General features: G+C 40.5%; 1 protein-coding gene across 7 annotated transcripts in view; it reads right to left on the minus strand.

The window, feature by feature from the left end:
- shank3a (SH3 and multiple ankyrin repeat domains 3a) overlaps positions 1-15,952 on the minus strand; it is a 251,799-nt gene extending 235,847 nt beyond the window's left edge. For all 7 annotated transcript variants that reach the window (XR_013969459.1, XR_013969460.1, XM_080863845.1 and 4 more), the window contains exons 1-2: positions 15,727-15,952; positions 9,903-9,977 (exon numbers count right to left, since the gene is read on the minus strand). The gene's annotated coding sequence lies outside the window, so the exon portion shown is untranslated. The remainder of the gene's footprint in view (positions 1-9,902; positions 9,978-15,726) is intronic.
- Positions 15,953-17,981: the final 2,029 nt, after the last annotated feature.

Genomic DNA, 17,981 nt, shown 5'->3' on the forward strand with positions numbered 1-17,981 from the left:
GAAATTTGTCAAAGGAATATTTCTGAACCAAAATGTGCTCTTGGACAAGAGAAGCTTTTGTTTTTCAGCCTGAAAAGAAGAGGTGTTAAGCTCCAATTATAGGAACGTGGCTAAGTTGGATTAAAATTTTTATTTTTCGTCGCTCTAAATACTGTACTTTGGTAGAATTTTGGGGGTTAATTGTGCCAGGCTTTTCATTTTTGGTGACTGCATTTATGTGACAGTTAGCAGACTTGCATTTTTGCTACCTTTGTAACTGATATGAATACTTTTTTCACCATTGGAAAATAGTGGCAGAAGAGTAAATCAAAAACAGCTTTGTGTTGGAATCAGAACAGGTGCTGTTTCAATGTGTTAAGCTACAAAAAATATGCTGGAGGGGCGTTAAAGTAAAGAGGCTATTACTTTGAGCTTCTACACACCTGTAAACCTTAGCGACTGCGTCTTACTCGATTCTGGTGAAATCATGTTGACAAAATGTGCCAGGTAACAAACAAAAACAGATGTTTTAACACCTGTCAAAGTCAGTAGTAGTTCTCGCTGCAGTATCACATTTTGCCACGATGAACAAACATGTACACACAAACTAACTAAAGGTCATAACAACAGCTACACTACCACAAGTTGAAAAACAACCTAAATACCTAATGTAGCTTCATATGATGTGATCCGGATATATACTGTATGCTGTGTATATGTGCGTGTGTGTGTGGGTGGGTGTATTTGTTCATTTATCCCCTCGGTTGTCTATGGCAGAATCCCTATCTGAATCTTCACGCTGGTGAATAAGCTCATTAAAGTCATCACTCCTAGCAGTCCAGCTAATCAAAGACTACCAATTACTATCCACAATACAAAGCCTGCACTCATATAAAATGGACATGTAGTTCTGCTTCATATCCTTTCAACCAGGGATTGCCAGACTGTGGAGCTAGGCACTGATGAGCCTAACGGGACCCTGATTTACTTCACTGGCCTTTAATAATGGAACAGATGAAGTAATAGTTGAAAGCTTTTCCATTATCGTCATGATAAATAATACATAAATGATGTCAATAAGCATTGAGTATTGACAGTCAGTCGTGCACTTGTGGCAAACACGTGTATTCATACACATTAATTAAGTGCCACACATGCTCAAAATATTACTATAAAAGACCAATGCAGCGGGAGAGACAATACCTCAAGGTCTCTCTTCCTCTCTTTCTCTGTCTTTCTTTTGCTTCTTGCTGCAGAGCTTTCACCAGGTCGCTATGGTAACTTGGGTTTCCTGCCAAGATCACTTCCAATGCACCAGATCTGACATTCCTCCTTTCTCCATTTCCTCTTTCCCCCCTCCCTGTCCATCACTCTGCCTTTTCTTCGTCTTCTCACCGCTCTATGATTCACCTGGTTGTCGCAGAGTGACAGTCGTATAAGTAATCCACCTCAAACTCCTGCTGACATCAGTTGAACTCAGGTATCCCTCAATAGTCATTTCACTCACCTGTCTCACAAAAATGGATCAGTTGGTTGCGTGTATTCTGTTTAATAAACTCCACATAGATTAAATAAAATCCTTTGGTGGACAATTCTGCAATATCTTGTACCTGAACACATACCCGTATTCACTTGTGAGAAATTCTAACTACTAATGGACTTTATCTACAGATAAAGTAACATGTACGCTTCTGTTTCTCAACTCATAAAAACCACAACAAACAGATGTGTGCATCCCTTTAGGAGTTTAATTACCTGTGTTAATCGGTGTAATTGTGTTAGATGTTTTGGGAGTAGAAGTCTAATCAAAGTGTGATTATTAAAGCATTTCTCTTCACTGGTTTTCCAGGGTAAAGACTTCTCAAGGGTCCTGACTCCAACAGGGAAATCAAACTCCTTGTCCCTTGTTTCCCTCGAAACCAAGTGACCTTAATGTCAGTGACTGTGTTGCAACAGAGTACAATAACTTCTAGTTGCTTCACAACTTCAGTTCATGAAACTCAGAAAACTGGCCTTTTTAAACTGAAATAAAAGGTCTGGCATTATAGATTCCTTGTCTATTTTTGACCACTTAAAGTGCTTTATACTACTATTCATCATCTTTCAGTTGTTCCCTTATTCACATGGGGTCACCACAATGGATGGATCCAGATATTTGATCTGATACATATTATTATGGTGGATGCTATTCCCAACACAAGCTTTCCGGGTGTGTGTCTCCTCCCACTCTCAAACTGAGAATCTTTTGCATTTTGGGTGACCCACTGCTTTACACTATTATAGTCACCTAGTCACACAAACCGTAAACTATCCAAAAGATGGGCATAGTTTATAGGTCTAAAAAAATAATCTCTTAAACTTGAGTTCTTATGCATGGGCAGCAGAGGAAGACTGGTAGTAAAAAAAGACTTTACCTCTCACTTGAGAAGTAAAATGCAAAAATGCTCAATCTGAAACATCATGGTGTTAGGATGCCTGGGTTGTTGACCCAGGGTTTTGAGTTTATTATATCATTTATCATTTCTAGTCTTTGGTTTCTTTGTTAGAGTTCTGTCTTATGGTTTATGTCTCTGTGTAATCCTTAGTTGCTATATCCCCGTGTCCAGTCAGTGTCTGTGTCTGCCCTGGTCCCACGTCTCTGTTCCCTCTGTTGTAGTGCCTGCCTGTGAGTCTGTGTCTGTAAGCTCAGTCTGTGTTATGTTTCCTGTTTTACTTTGAAAGTCCATGTCTCATGTAAATGCATCTGGTTTTGCTTCCTTTGTCTTGTTAGGCCTGATTTGCCCCAGCTGTGTTTCCCTCCTGTTGCCCATTCCCTGATTGCTCCCTCCCTGTGTTTCAGTTTGTCGGTGTCGCGATCTACCCTTATCTTGCTGTGTGGTCTGTTTGTGTAAAGTTTACCTTGGAGTCTTAGTTTTGCTACCCTTTTGAGTTCATGTTCTGCCTCCGAGTGTCTGCACATTGGGTCCTCCTACTACCACTCCTGCCTTCACACAGCCTTCACATAATAAATGGTGGTTGCAAACATCGTTTTTTTATACAGTCCAAGTAGCAAAAACACTCACAAGTATTTTGCTCACGGACACTTAGATATGCAGACAGGACATCGATCCACCCCCACACTACCTCCTGATCAACAGCCACCCTTAAGTGGAAAAGGAGATGAGTGTTTTGTATTTATTACATTTTGCAGTTGTTGATATACTATAGAAAAAAAACTGTTAATACATGAGGGAGAAATTATTTTAGTAAAGCTGCTGCTCTGAAAAGTAAAGCCCTTGAGAGTTTTTTCTTTAAAATTTAATAAGAAGAAATGTTTTACGAACTCAAAATACACTCAAAAAATTTCTCAAAACAGCTTAACCATGATTATTACTATCAAATTCATCATGTATTTGGACAAAGAGGTAAACACTACAAGGAAGTGTACAAAATAAAAGACAAACCAAACACACAACCCATTACCAAATGTTGCACATTTACATATTTGCTTTGGTTTAAAACAAAAGATCTCTGTGTCTCTCAAAAATCACATCACCAATTATAATTTGTCCTAAGTCTAAAACTTCTGACAGCAGGAAGTTTTCAGTGGCCTTGGTGTTCTGACCTCGATGTCCAGGGCTGTCACTTAGTAACAAATGCAGCACAGGACATTCAGAGGACAGAATCAGACTGAGGGACACACTTAATAAAAGACACAGTAAGCGCTGACCTACACATGCACCAAAACTTTTGAAGGAACAGCTGTTCTGCAACTATGTGCTGAGGTCAACAGGCTGACAGACTAACTGAATGCATAGATGCATGCATGTGAGCATAAGGATAAGGCTAATATACAATAGCAGAGCCACTATAAGTATATTGCCTTATAACCTGAATTCTGTTTCATAACCTTTACCCTGTGGGAGACCATTTTGCTAATGAGAACTGCAAAAAAACCCACCTTATATGCAATTACTTTTCTAGGTTTTCTAAGGGAGCATGGCGACTTTACAAGGACAAGCCCTCTCTCTCCATCTGTCCTTTTCCACTGCTTCTATTCTGTCTCATTTTTTCTTTTCCCCCCTCTCCCCCATAGACACACCAAGTGTGCTGTTAAGCACTAATTACTCCTCCTATCAGCCTTCCTAGTTTGGTGCTGTTGAGCCACTGAGAGACAGTGATCTGCTGCCTCTATAGGGATTATCTGGACCTCTGCCTGGCTATAGATGAGAGAGTATGAGACCTCTGCCTACCAATGTCTGTCCAGTGGCCACTTCTGGCAGAACAGAGACAGACAATGAAGGCACAACTTGGGCCCAGATCTGATAAAGAGAAATACAACTGAGATATGTGACAGAGACAGATTAATCAGGGAGGTAGGGCTGTGTTTGCCCTGCCCAAATATAGATTTCAGAATCTAAAGCTAAGCAGCTGTCAGTTGTGCATTACCCTGTTATCAGTGTATAAATGTAAAAATGGACTTACTGATCTCAAGGTCACTGAAAAGACAAATGCATGGAGAAAATGTTCTAAAAATTAAAAACTGTTCAAAAACAGGATGTGAAAGGAATTAAGGCAAATCTATATTAATGAACAGCCAACTTCCAGAGCTACGTCAGACTTATGTATATCACCCTATGAGACATGACTAAGTGTCATATGTTGTTTTTATTTCTTTTTGCAGAAAAAACTTTGTGCAGCCCCCACCCTAAAAAAAGAGAAAAGAAATCCAACTGGAAGGCCAGAAGAGCAGTAATGAGTTTCTCTGTTTTCTTTGTTTTTGGCCAACAGCTGAATCGTGATCAGAGTGAGCGTGCTACCAAGGCACAGACTGTAGAAAACTGCAAAGATGAGACACATTTTCCAACTCTATGCAGAGGGCAAGACTTCAAAGGCAAACACCCAGGACTCAGCTTCAACACTGTTAATTAAGTAAGATCATTTCATATGAACAAAACACAATAATTCAGTCAGAAACAGTCTGCAATCATCAAATTCCTATTACTGATTTTCTTCCATTTGTAATGGCTAGGCATTGTTAATACTGTTGATATTGAAGGTGTAACAACCGTATTGTTTTATGTGCCCCCCTGTTGTTCTCTGTAATTGGATTTACTTCATTCCCAGTTTGTTTGTGTGCACAATCATGCACGACTGTTGTCTGTCTGCCTATTCCTTTGTCTGTTTCTATGGGTACCTGGCTTTGTGTGTCCTTTCCTTCCAGCATATTCGGTGTCTGTCTGTCTATCACTCCATCCTGTTTCTATGTATGGAAACCTCAGGAGCAGAAGCTGCGAGATTCTCAGAGAACTTGTCCAAAATCTCTGCAGTATGTAAATTGCAGCCTCTCAATCAATGTCCAACTGTGCTTTTTTTTTTTTTTTTCATTTCTGAGCCCAACCACACTGAGGCCCGTGACTTCTTTCTGCCTGTAAACAGCAGGTTGGAGCTGCTACTGAGCCTTCCATCGGCTCCATGATAGCTCAGGCTAATGTTCCAGCTCTCACTGATTATAATTGAGCTATTTAATTATGTTAACTAGTGGGGCTTTTAATAAGGGGGCATCAGGTTGATGAAAAATTCGACCATCTGAAAACAAGAGCAGTTATTCTGTGTATAAAGCTTTGCTGAGACTTCAACCCTACACAGACACACTAGGCCATGGTGTACAGAGTCAAAGATGATACATGTGACACAAAAAAAGCAAGCCTGTAAACATTAAAACATGAGCTGTCAAAGTAAGATTAATTTCATTCATGCCTGTGGTTAAACAAGCAGTCAAGTTTAGCACTGAAGAACTCCAGATGTGTGGGTTATTTCCTTTTAACTTGACAAACCAGTCAGGGACATATAGCCACTTATCACCCGAAAAGGCAGACCAACAACTGCTCACAGTATGCAACCTGCAGATCAGATGTTTCAGTGCTAATTACTGTGAGAAACTTGAGAACAACCTAGAAGCAAACACTAGGTAAATAGCAGGGCCGCCAACTGGGTTGCACAGATATTTCACTGAACAACTGCTGTGGCACAACGATGTGTGAAATGCCGCTGCATACTGCACAAAGGTGATAGAGTGCCAGCCGGTCTATTTGCCTAAGGTGTAACTTCTGTTCTGCTGGTGTCATAGTGGAGAGTGAAATCATCACAAAAATTGTTGCTCTGTTGTCAGGAGATACACTGGAGTTAAGCACCAGTTACCCCAATGCCCCACAGAGGTGTTTCCATAGGTCAGGGGTCTCGAACTCCAGTCCTCGAGGGCCACTGTCCTTAGCAAGACTCTGTAGAACTTGACTGCCTGCTGAGGTGGCAATTCAGCCATTTGATTCATGTTACAGCAGCTCATAAGAGAATGAACATGGTGCAATAAAAGTACTTTTAGAAGTACATTTTTCTAAACACTTACATTTAGTTAAATTTACTTGAGTAGGGTTAGTGGTTGCCACCTCAGAATGCAGTCAAGTTCTATACTCTTGCTAATGACATACTAATTTTATTCAGGTGTGTTGCAACAGGGACGCATGGAAAAGTTTCAGGACACCAGCCCTTAAGGACTGGAGTTCGAGACCCCTGCCATAGGTGGATGTCACACAGGAGACTAACAGAAAGGCCCCAGTGGTGGAAGTGTAGCAGAAAGAAGAGCCTGACATGTTGACCAACTACCTGTTTTTTTCACACAGCTATCCTCAACTTACTGTATTTATAATTATTATCCTTCTTCTTTTAGGCTCCGATGAACCTTGTATCTTTATATCAGTTCTACAACACGGTTCATGCAAGAGTTCTATGACTGAGAACATTGCATTCAATTAACGGAGGCAAGAGTTACCAGAGAAAAAGCAAAACGTTTACGCCTCTATTCCAGTGCGATGATCTGAGGGAAATTAAATGATGTGGCCGTTGCAAGAGAATTACATTAGAAAACAATCAATGGGTTTATTAAGCCTCTTGTTCTATTGATCACTTGCACGATTAATAGATGTAAACAAACTTCTCATCTACCAACAGTAGCATTCATCAATCACGTGTGCGAAATATTGAATGAGTACGTCTACCACATTCAATCAATAGTAACACTGCTGTTACATGCAACAGTAACAGAGGGCTGCTAAATGAAAAAGTAAAAAAATTCATGGAGGTAAAAAATCAACTCACGTTTCACGTTAATCTTACACTGCTTGCACTTGCATATGTGTTGCTGGTGGTCTTCAATTTTTGGTTGTCCCTTGAAGGTCTAGACAAAAAGCAATTAGTTATCTGCTTCCCTGGTTAAATGATAAAATTATTGGCTCGAGAATCTTACATGTGAAAAAACTCCAAACAGTAGATTTATTAACTCCACGGGAAAAAGCTGCAAAAGCTCAGGGGATCTTATTTCAGCAAGCTTTCTGTAAGTCTCAGTTATTCCAAGTTATTATTTTTTGCAGATGCCATCTCTTAAATGCCTCCCCGTAGGACATCCCTGTTTTAATACTGTTTCAGAACTGTTTTTCAAATTTTGTTGCTGACAAGATAAATATCATCAATATTTCAGTCATTATTCCCTGCGCGGGTATCGATAGAGCTAATCCTGCTTAACAAGTTCACACTCCTCTCTCTGATCACCTCAGTGGAACGTGTCATAACCACTGTCTCATTTACTTTGTTAAACAGGTTCTGGTTACTGTCAGACCCTGGCCTTAGCTGGCTATTGTCAGTGAATCGCTCACCTTTGGAAATACTGTTAACACTTTCGGGCCTGTACTACAAACTGGATCTGGATCCATATCAGCAGTAGTATATTAACAATTTCAATGTTACTTCCTGGCTCTAATTTTTTGAGTAGTTCTAAATCTACCTCCCCCCCTCACCAAAGAATCTCTCTTAAGGGCACTAAATATTATTTCTGTGCCATAACAGATGGCAGATATTGACATTTTTATTATCTTGGTTCTTGACTCAACCTTTTAAAAAGTAGACTCGATGATTAACATTCATCTATCTGTGCTCTCTACTGGTTTAAACATCCATCTAACTCAAATGTGAATTTGTTTTAGATTTTTTAAATCAATGACTTAATTACTGCAATTCTTGCGACACTTGGTTTCATCAAGAAGCAATAAAGATCATCCAACTTGTTGCAGTCTGTCTTCTTACTATAAGACCAAGCCCGGGGGGCTCATGACGCCAGCGCTGGCCTCTCTAAAGTTACTTAAAAGACTCTGTATAGTGGGTACAAGTCTTCTGGATCTTCTACAGTCTCTTATGTTGATTAAGTGGTGCCTTTTATTTTTTTCAGCTTTAACACAATAATATTTATTTGCACTCAAACCTGGGAAATGTTTTATTTTTTAACATTAGAGCAACGTTTTAATTTTGTATATTTTATTGGGGTTCTCGGGGCATTGTGCTTTTTTATTATGTTTGGTACTTCCATTTGCTTCCACTTATCGTTTACAGGGTCGCGGGGGGCGCTGGAGCCTATCCCAGCTGTCATAGGGCGAGAGGCAGGGTACACCCTGGACAGGTCGCCAGTCTGTCGCAGGGCCAACACATAGAGACACAGAAAACCATTTGCACTCACAAATTCACACCTATGGGCAATTTAGATTGACCAATTAACCTATCCCCACTACTGCATGTTTTTGGACTGTGGGAGGAAGCCGGAGTACCCGGGGAGAACCCACGCAAACACGGGGAGAACATGCAAACTCCACACAGAAAGACCCCAGCCTGATGGTGGAATTGAACTCAGGACCTTCTTGCTGTGCAGCAACAGTGCTAACCACCGTGCCACCGTGCCTTTTCTAACTTGTTTGAAAAATTTTTTGAGAAAGACATAAGACATGCAGAAGAGTTGGTTTTACTTGTCCACATTAGGGTCATTCTGATGTTAAATGTTAAATCAGTCCTAGAAGAAGGAGAGACAGAGGGCAAACAAAAGTGAAAGAGATGAAGAGACAAAATGACAGTGAAAATGAGAGAAACAGGAAAGCCTGTGGCAAAGTCACCACTGTCATTAGAGTGAAGATCACATCAGCAGGAGTGGTGAACCAGGGAGCACAGGCACCGAACACCTCAGAACAGAGCCGAGGGGATCTAATGTGACCTTTATGAATTAGCCAGTCACAACTTACATGACCCTGCACAAGTAAGACAATAAACCAATAGTGTCACTGTGATGACTAAGAGACGTAAGGGAATCCAAGTATTTTTGCATTATGTGAAATGTGTTACACAATAAATAAAGAGAAAAGAGCAATAACCTCAAAATGGGATCAAATGTATTAACTATGTTTTTTCCTTTAGACAAGATGTCAACCCAGCTTTTATATAAATGCTCTCATGTTATCATCAAGCACTTTTTATAAAGATGCAGAATTCACGTTGAGATCAGTGACTCCAAGCTGCCCACTCCTTAAGGCACTGACATAACACCAAACTTCCACATCTCCTCCAACATGCTTCACAGCGGCTATGACAGTCTTCTCCAGAAAAACATCTTGCATGTGTGCAAAAACATCCCTTCTGTTACTGTCGCCAAATAAACGTTTCGTCGATCTATACAGAGCACACGATTCCAAAAGGCCCAGTTTCAACAAATGTTTATTGGCAAAGTGTAGTTTTATTCTAATGCTCTTTTTAGACAGCTCGTTCTCTTCTCCCGGTCATTTAAAAAAAATCTCCTTTTAAACATGCCTACAGGCACTTTGTCACAACTGCAAGCGTTGTGACAAGAAGTAGATCATTTCACAGACTTTCTAAAAACCTTTGTTTTGTACCACACTGCTTGCTCTTCTGTTGAATTTACTGGACTGAGATGCCCTTTTTGTTGCAGATTTTCCTTGTAGTGAAATTTTATACAGTTAAAATTGAAATCCCTTCATAGACTCAAAGTTTTTTTTTCTTAAGAACTCAGAGACCCGTTCAGAAATTACAGTCTTCAAGAGAACAGCAGATCCTACCTGTCAAAGGTCTAAATAACAGAGCGTTGTCACTCCCTCATGTGGTTTTCATCCCTGGGAAACCATCTAGAAGCCCTGTATGGATGTGAATTTGAGATAAATTTAGTGGTGGCACTTATTTTATCCAACACGAGTATTTATTTTTCAATTAAAATGTGAATAAAAATGTGAAACATAACTTTATCTGCATTGCTTCAAGCATGCTGGGGAAAGTCAATAATGTTTTTTCACTGCATTGTAGGTAAAGAATAGAATAGAATAGAATAATCCTTTAATTGTCCCACAAGGGGAAATTTGGTTGTAACAGCAGCCAAAAAGACACATACACAAACAAAGAGTACACAGGATACAGAACAGAAACATACACAATTTTTCTTACATATTTACATTAAGGACAAGTTAAAGTAAAGTATAATGATAAGAGTATAACAGTGGTATTATAGTAGTTATTTTTATTAAGAGATTAAATGCAGATTTTTAAAAAAAAAAAATTATTAAGCATTTTTAGATTCTTTAAGTTTTTCCTTTTACTTCAGTAAATGATCTGTAAACTCTTTAAATTGTATCAATGAATATATCATAATGTGCTGCTATTTATCTGCAATCTGAATGGTAATGAAATCACAAAACACAGCTGTTGGATACTATCTAAGTGCAAACCATATTTCTATAAAAAAAACCAACTAATTCATTTGTGAATCTATGTATACCTGTGGATAGCCTAATAAACTACTGTGTTGTTGCTTGTTGCTGCCCTTTCATTGTTGCCCAAAGCCTTTAAGAATAATCTGCTGTCAACACAGATACACACGGGAACAGTAATGAACCACAATTTCATTGACCTCTGTCTTTTCTTTGTACTTCTTCTATTCATGCAGTAGCAAAATTAAATGAGATATAGGAGAGATGCAGCAGATACACGGTCCCTAAAAGTGTCAGATTACTGTAAGTCTTGCCCCAAAGTCCCGACCTTATCCTAGTCAACTGTTGTTAAAGACAAACCATCAGTCATTCTTCGAGCCTCCTACAGGCATTGTTCTGCAGGAAGGGATGAAGGAGAGGCATCTACAGAATTTGTTTTGTCTACAGAGAGAAACTCGGTGTCAGATTGGGAGAAATTATTCTTTGTAAAGTCTAATTGCCTGTTGTTGAGCTGAAACAACAACTGCTATATTCATGGCACTAAAATCTTCTCCGGAGGAGAGTAATTTTGTTATATTGCTCGCCCATCCAATATTTCTCCAACATGTATTTGTGTTTTTTTGGTTGGTTGTTTTTTGAGTATATAATCGTGTTTGAACTAAATACAATAAAGTACTGCAAACTACTAGTTGTAAGGGTACTGATGGAAGTTGAGCTCCAGTCAGAGGAATGTTGGTACAATAAATGAATGACCCCAATTCAACAAGAGTCATTTCAGTCATAATTCCTGAACTCTGATTCTGTTGTCTGTGTGTGTGTGTGTGTGTGTGTGTGTGTGTGTGTGTGTGCGCGCGCGCGCGCGCACGCTCGCGTACGTGCGCATTTGCATGTGTGTGCATGAATGCATATTTGTATAACACACTAGGGTATGATAATTTTCTTAATCATGGCAGGATTCTCATAGGAAGAGACTCTAATATAACCAATTATTCAGCCTCCTGGCGTTGATGATAGCAGATATTAGTTTAGGTGGCAACAAAAGCTGAAAAGGCATTTTGTGTGTACATGCTGTGTATGAAGTTATTGAATACATAACTGCACAACACTGAACACTAAGTAATGACCTTTAGAGTTTCTGTTAGGAGAATGTTTTGATAGACAAGCTTTCCTCTGAAATTTTTACACCCAAACAAGTTAATGGAACTGAAATATATATATGTTGAAATAATAGAAATATCAACAATGAAAATATACTTAGTTATGGCTCAATCTTATATCTTGTCCTTGTGTATTACGCCCACATTTCTGGGCAAACACACTGGGGACGACCCTCTAAATTCTTTGGTATTGTTATCATGGATCCTGTTTCTTTTACGTTTGTTTTTAAATGCCAGACATTTTCTGTGTGCAGATGGCTTTAAGCATTCTGAGTAACATCTTGTTGGTCTGCTGTGAGATTTAACAAGTTGTCCGCAGGCTTGCTATGACCACAGAGATAGAGAGTCATTAGTTTTTCTCTGCCTGTATTTCTTCAGTTCTTCAGGGAAAATGTCATTAGCATTCCTCCCTGCGACTGAGAGAGAGTCAAAAGAGCATCTGACTCTTTTCTGCTGGTATCACATCCTCTATCACTCATCCCTGAAGGCCCTCAGTATAACTTTGCCATTGGTTGACCTGACTGACATTCATTAGGGTCATCACAAACACAGAGGTCCTCGGCTTTATTTTAGTGCTGGGTCAAAGCTGACACTCAGGAAGCAGTAAGACTTCTGGTATTTTCAGGGCACGCAGATGTACAGATCTAAAGGGTTTTGATCACCTTCATGACTGCACCAGCACCCTGAGAGGCTTTTTTGCAGATACAGAGAGATGAATATAATATGATATGACTCAGTCACTCGTTTCTGTGCAAGAGCAGGAAAACAGACTGGCAGGCATCTGGGACCTGTAAAATATAATTATAAAACTCTTCAGATTTCAAATTTGGCCCTACGTTTGACAAATTTCTGAAAGTGGTGCTAGATTAAGTTTTAATTGTCCAGCGTTAGTATGGATATTACACTCTAGGATTTAAAAGTACTACCCTAGAAACTTTTTTTAGGCGACTGACAGTAAACACAACTCAGGAGAACTTTGATTGTCTGATGGTCTTTTGTCCGACAGCGAGAGCATTTGGAGAGAAATCAAATCCTTCCTGTGGTAACAGCATCTTAGTTCTCTAAATATTTCCACTTGCCGGAGAGAAATATACGAAAAAATAATTGGGGGGGAAAAAAGAGAACATATTCTACTGCAGACTTTTTTTTTTTAAGACAGAGTGAAGCCTTCTGTTTCCCAGTCTGTATGCTTAGCATAAGGAAAGCTAATTGTCTCCTGAGCTTCATACATACTCAAGGCAAGAAAGCAAACAAGCGTCATTTATCCTGTTGTATAACGTTTATATCTATATTTCACTTATTTTCTTATGGTGTCCACTGAAAAGGACATCTGAGTATACCTGATGTCTTTGCACATTGTAGTTAGTTAATGCTGGTTGCATTAAAAGGATGTGCATGCTGTTAAGAGTGGCTAGACTGACTTACTCACAAGAAAAAAAAATGAATAAAATAAACAGCTTTAAGCCATTACTCTTAGCTTGTTGCACTTTATTCAGGGAGGTGTTTTCATTACCGTCTGATTTTAAAAAAAAAGAACCACAAACATGGTGTAATGCAGGCATGAGGGAATTCGATGTAGGTGCAAGGGATAAGAAGATGAGAGAAGGTAAGGGTATATCTCTGCACCATAGCATTTAGTTCTGCTTTACTTTGTCACTCAGTGCCTGTCTCCATGTGCCTGAGTGGTCCCAGCATCCCCAAAACCTACATTTTCCAGCTCTGTTATAGCAGTAACATCCTCATGCTCTCATCTGTGACAATGTTCCCCACTAATAGGCACAGAGTGACATCTGTGTGTTATACTGTAGGTGCACCTGCAGCCTTGTGCCTGCGTGATCGACCTTTGCGCTCCACCCTGCACTCCTACTAATTGAAACAGATGGAGAGGTTGCGAAGGTGAGGAGGAGCCCTAAGGGCAGCAGTGATGAAAGAAGAAAAGATGTACAGAGAGCATGTTTATCAGGGCAATCAGGAAGGGATGCACTGAGGGCCCACTCACTCTTTTAATGTATGTCAGCAAAGTCTGTTTACCACCTGTGGCTTCCTGGCTTTGTACAGCGTCAGTCAGCTGACCAAGCTCTCACATTTGCTACTACAGCATATAAAACATTTTAATTTCGCTTCTTTTTATTGTGTGTCAGTTTAGTTTTGGAAATATAGAAACATCACTCTCTGTTTGTTTATACACCACTACTCAGTTTAATCATTAGCAGTTATTAAGTCTGTGTCTCTCTCCTATAGTTTGCCTTTTGTCCTGTCTCTCCCTGCTTCCTTCCCTTTGTCCTATCGCCCAGCCTATTGCAACAAGTGGAGATTTCTTCCTGTTATTAGGGAGTTTTTTCTTCCCACTGTCGCCAATGCTTGAAGGCTGTGTGATTGTTGGGGTTTCTTTCGATTACAGTGGGGTCTTTATCTTACAATATAAAGTACCTCGAGGTGACTGTTGTTGTGAAGTGGTGCTATATGAATAAATTTAAATTGAATTGAAGTGAATGATTTACAGCTCTTCTGGAGATATTTGAACTGCTGTTTATTCTTCAGCCTACCAGTCTATGAAACAAGCAAATTCTACTTTTCCCAACTCTTATTTCATATTTATTTTCTACCTTCTCACTTCAGCAGCTCACTTCTGCTGTTCACAGTCAGTTATCACAGAAAAGGTTGTAAACTCCAAGCAAAAAAACCCCAAAATGCCAGAATCCACACCTGATTTCTAAGAGTACATTCAAGTGTTCAAGTCTAGATTTCTTGGACACTTAAACCAACAAGCAATGGATTTGAGCTGAGGATCATCTGCAACATATTGTTTCCTTGCAGTTTGTTCCTCTTTTCTCTATTACTGTCCCTGTCAAAATAAATGTAAAAAATGCCCTAAAATAAACCACATAAAATAGATTAAGTCAATAAATAAAACAATGCCTGCCTTTGGCAAAATGGAATAACATCATAAAATGCTAAATAATAATAATGGGATTTACATAGATAAACCTCTACAGCGCTATATTTAATACACACACACATATCCAGCATGAAATTACATCTCAGTAAAGCACCGTGTTCTTTAATTCAGTTATATGCTGATTCATGTGCAATTATAGTTAATATTTACCAGTATTTACAAAAAATTGGGAAATGTATGACCTGCTGAGGAAGGGATTATCTCCATTTCCTGCAGTGTAATGATGATCCACTGGAGGAGAGCTAAAATACTGTTTGTAGATTTTTATAGTTTTTTAAACCTCATAATCAAATGTGACACAAACAATGAAAGGAATCCAAGAGGATCATTGCATTTACTAAACTAAGGTGTATTTTAAGTATCACAAATTTAAATCCTTACTTTTAAGAACATTTTGGTTAAAATAATGTAGAAAAGACCTGGGACAGACTAGGAAGCTTTCTTTTTATTCGTTTTTCAAAGAAATCCTGGTTCTCACCCACATCCTCATGCTGCTTCTTTTCTCTGTCACTTTTTTCTGGTTTTGTTATTGTTACCACACAGCTTCCTTTATTAAATTTGTTAATTGAACATCTGAGACTTTTGTGATGAAGGATCTTGTACTGAGATATTCGGTCCTTAATAATTTTGCTGATCCCTGTTGCTTCAGATAGTTGAATAAGATTACTACTTTCCTAAAATTTTAAATTAAAAACTTTAAATCTGAATAATAATTTAGGCATATTGCTGTTCCTGAATATCAGTGTGTCAATAGGCTTTTTGAGCCTGTTATGAAACAGCAACAGCTTTTTGGTCCATTTTCAGGTTTCTAAGAAGAGGAAAAAAAAAACCTTTGGAGCGCAATTTTTAAAAAGAGGTGAAATTAATGAGGCTAATGTCATGGTGAACTGGCGATGCTAATGCCATGCATTTAAGTTTAAAAAAATATGCCAAATTAAGGGCAGTAGTGTTATGCTGCTGTAAAGAATGCAAGTCTGCTTTTAATGATGATTAATAATTATTAGTTGGTTATAATCACATATACATTAAATACAACTTCAGCGCTTTTTAATTTGTTCTGTCCTACCTCAAGAGAAGAGAGTCTCACCAACAACTTTACTTCAGAAGTGCACATGGACAAAATGGATAAAAGTGCAGAATGATGCAGTCGTGAAACACCGACCACTGAGACAAAGGACACGGTACTCTTCTGAAATACTGGATACAACGTGATTTCCTTGCAGCTTCCAGTCAGACGCTTGGGAAAAATGTGACTGCTGCTCTCAGACTGCTCTCCACTGTCTGTTCCTCTATGTATGCATGTGTGAATGTGTGTGTGTAAGGATGGAATGATGGCCTCTCTTTTGTTGTGTGAGGTAAGAGGATCCTGGTTAGTGAAACAATACCTGACCATTCAAAAGCAGATGGACTTAACTGAGTCACGAGGAGCCAGTCTAGGGCAGACCAAACACAAGCAGGAGGGGGGGGACTGAATACCTCCTCTGTGAGAAGAGGAATGAGACAAGCCTTTCAGCAACTGGCCAGTCATTAGCTACCATTGTGTGTTTGTTTGTGCATGCTGAGACAGATTCAGAGGTCCCCTTGTAGAATCTGATTGACTGATATGGCTGAGGGGGTCTGATGGAGATGAAAGTGGAATTGGAAATGGGGCAGATGGAGTGAAATGGTTCACTCTTTACCTGTATGTAAACTCTCCCTCTCTGCAGAGGTAATCCACACCTGCATTAATAATTGAGAAGTGCTCTGTGCGAGTGTGTGCCTATAAGGGATCCAGCCATTGTTTACCTGCCCTGTGCAATAAAGATCTGTACCATCTCTTCTTTTCTTTGAAAGGTAGCAAAATTGTATTACTGTGGCTGACAATTTGTCAGATTTAAATGAAAAGAACTAGGAATTACTCCAGATAATCACCATTCCCAAGGTGCAGCATTAGATCTTTGCTGGTACAATTATACATTACACACACACAGCCCACACAGTCCTGCACACTCACTCACGCATTCACGTATGCTTACTCAACTGTCCAAATATTCCTCTCACTTCTCCACCTGAGAAGGGCAGAGGCTGTCACTCATGTCAATGAGATTTCTAGGTATTTAAACGTCCACGAGTCAATCCACTTCAGCCACAAATTGATCTCATCTCAAATGGAGCCAAAAAGGACAATTTACATATTCATGGTTGAAACAGAACAATGCTGACTAAATCTGATGAGAGTCACCTTCAAGGAAAGCTGCTGCTGATTTCAGCTGAGCAGTGTCAAATGCTGTCCATATAGACGGAGGGTAATGAGACATCAGGCCCGCATAAAACAAATGTTAATGTCCCAAAAAACAAAGTAAGGAGGAGGAGTTGGCCGTCCGACTGCGGTCTGGAGTGTGGGGCCTCCCTGCTGCTGCGGAGTCGGGGCGGTCTGCCTCTCCCCACCGCAGGGAAAAGGGTAACACCACCTGGGTCTGGGTGCAGTTCCCCCCTCCAGGGGCAAGGGTACCTAGACCCGGTTCGTAGAGTACGCTTGGGGAGTGTGATCATGTGTACAGCGTCTCTTTATGTCTGTCTCCACGTTGGTTGAGTGTGGAGTAAGTGCATATGAGAGCATGAGGGTGGGAATGGATGTTTGTATCTGTGTGTGCCTGTATGTCTGTGTCTATATGTCAGGTTGGGTATCAGACGCCACCTCTCTGGAGACATCTCAGGCCCTCTAAGGTTTGGAGGCCTATCTCCACCCACCACCACTTCCCCTGCCGGTGGCGGACTCCCTCAGGTGTCGGTGTGTTGGTGGTTCTTTGTGTCTGGGGGTGGGCGTCCGGGTACACACCGGCTCACTCCTTGGCGGCCGCTTGTCGGGGCCTGGGGCCTGGGGCTCGCTCGGGCCCCCTTTGGAGGTGGGGTGCCCCCGGCCTCTCGGCCTGGGGCTCGGTCACTCAGGCGCAGCTGGGGGCCAGCGGAGCTCACGGGCGCGTCACTGCAACTCCCCCTGACTTCTGCTCCGCGGCTGCTGGGCGAGCCCTCATCTGGGACTCTCCTCAGCTCTTACTGGAATAGTGGCGCGGCTGCCCCTCTGTTGGTCTTCCATGGTCTCTTGTGTTCTGGGGGCCTCTGGATATCTGGAGTTTTGATCTCCTCCATACCCGCTTCACACCCTGGAGGACGGGGCTGTGGCCCCCCCACACTCCCTAGCAGATCATTACATGGAGAAACCTTTGGAATGCAAGCATGCTGATCCACACAGGTATGCACACATGGGTATTCACAGACGCGGACTAAAGCTTTCTTGGCTGCTGCCTCAAAGCACACTGTGCGCTGTCTATCTTGCGTGCT

Source organism: Rhamphochromis sp. 'chilingali' (assembly GCF_963969265.1).
Source record: "Rhamphochromis sp. 'chilingali' genome assembly, chromosome: 2".
NCBI lineage: Eukaryota > Metazoa > Chordata > Actinopteri > Cichliformes > Cichlidae > Rhamphochromis > Rhamphochromis sp. 'chilingali'.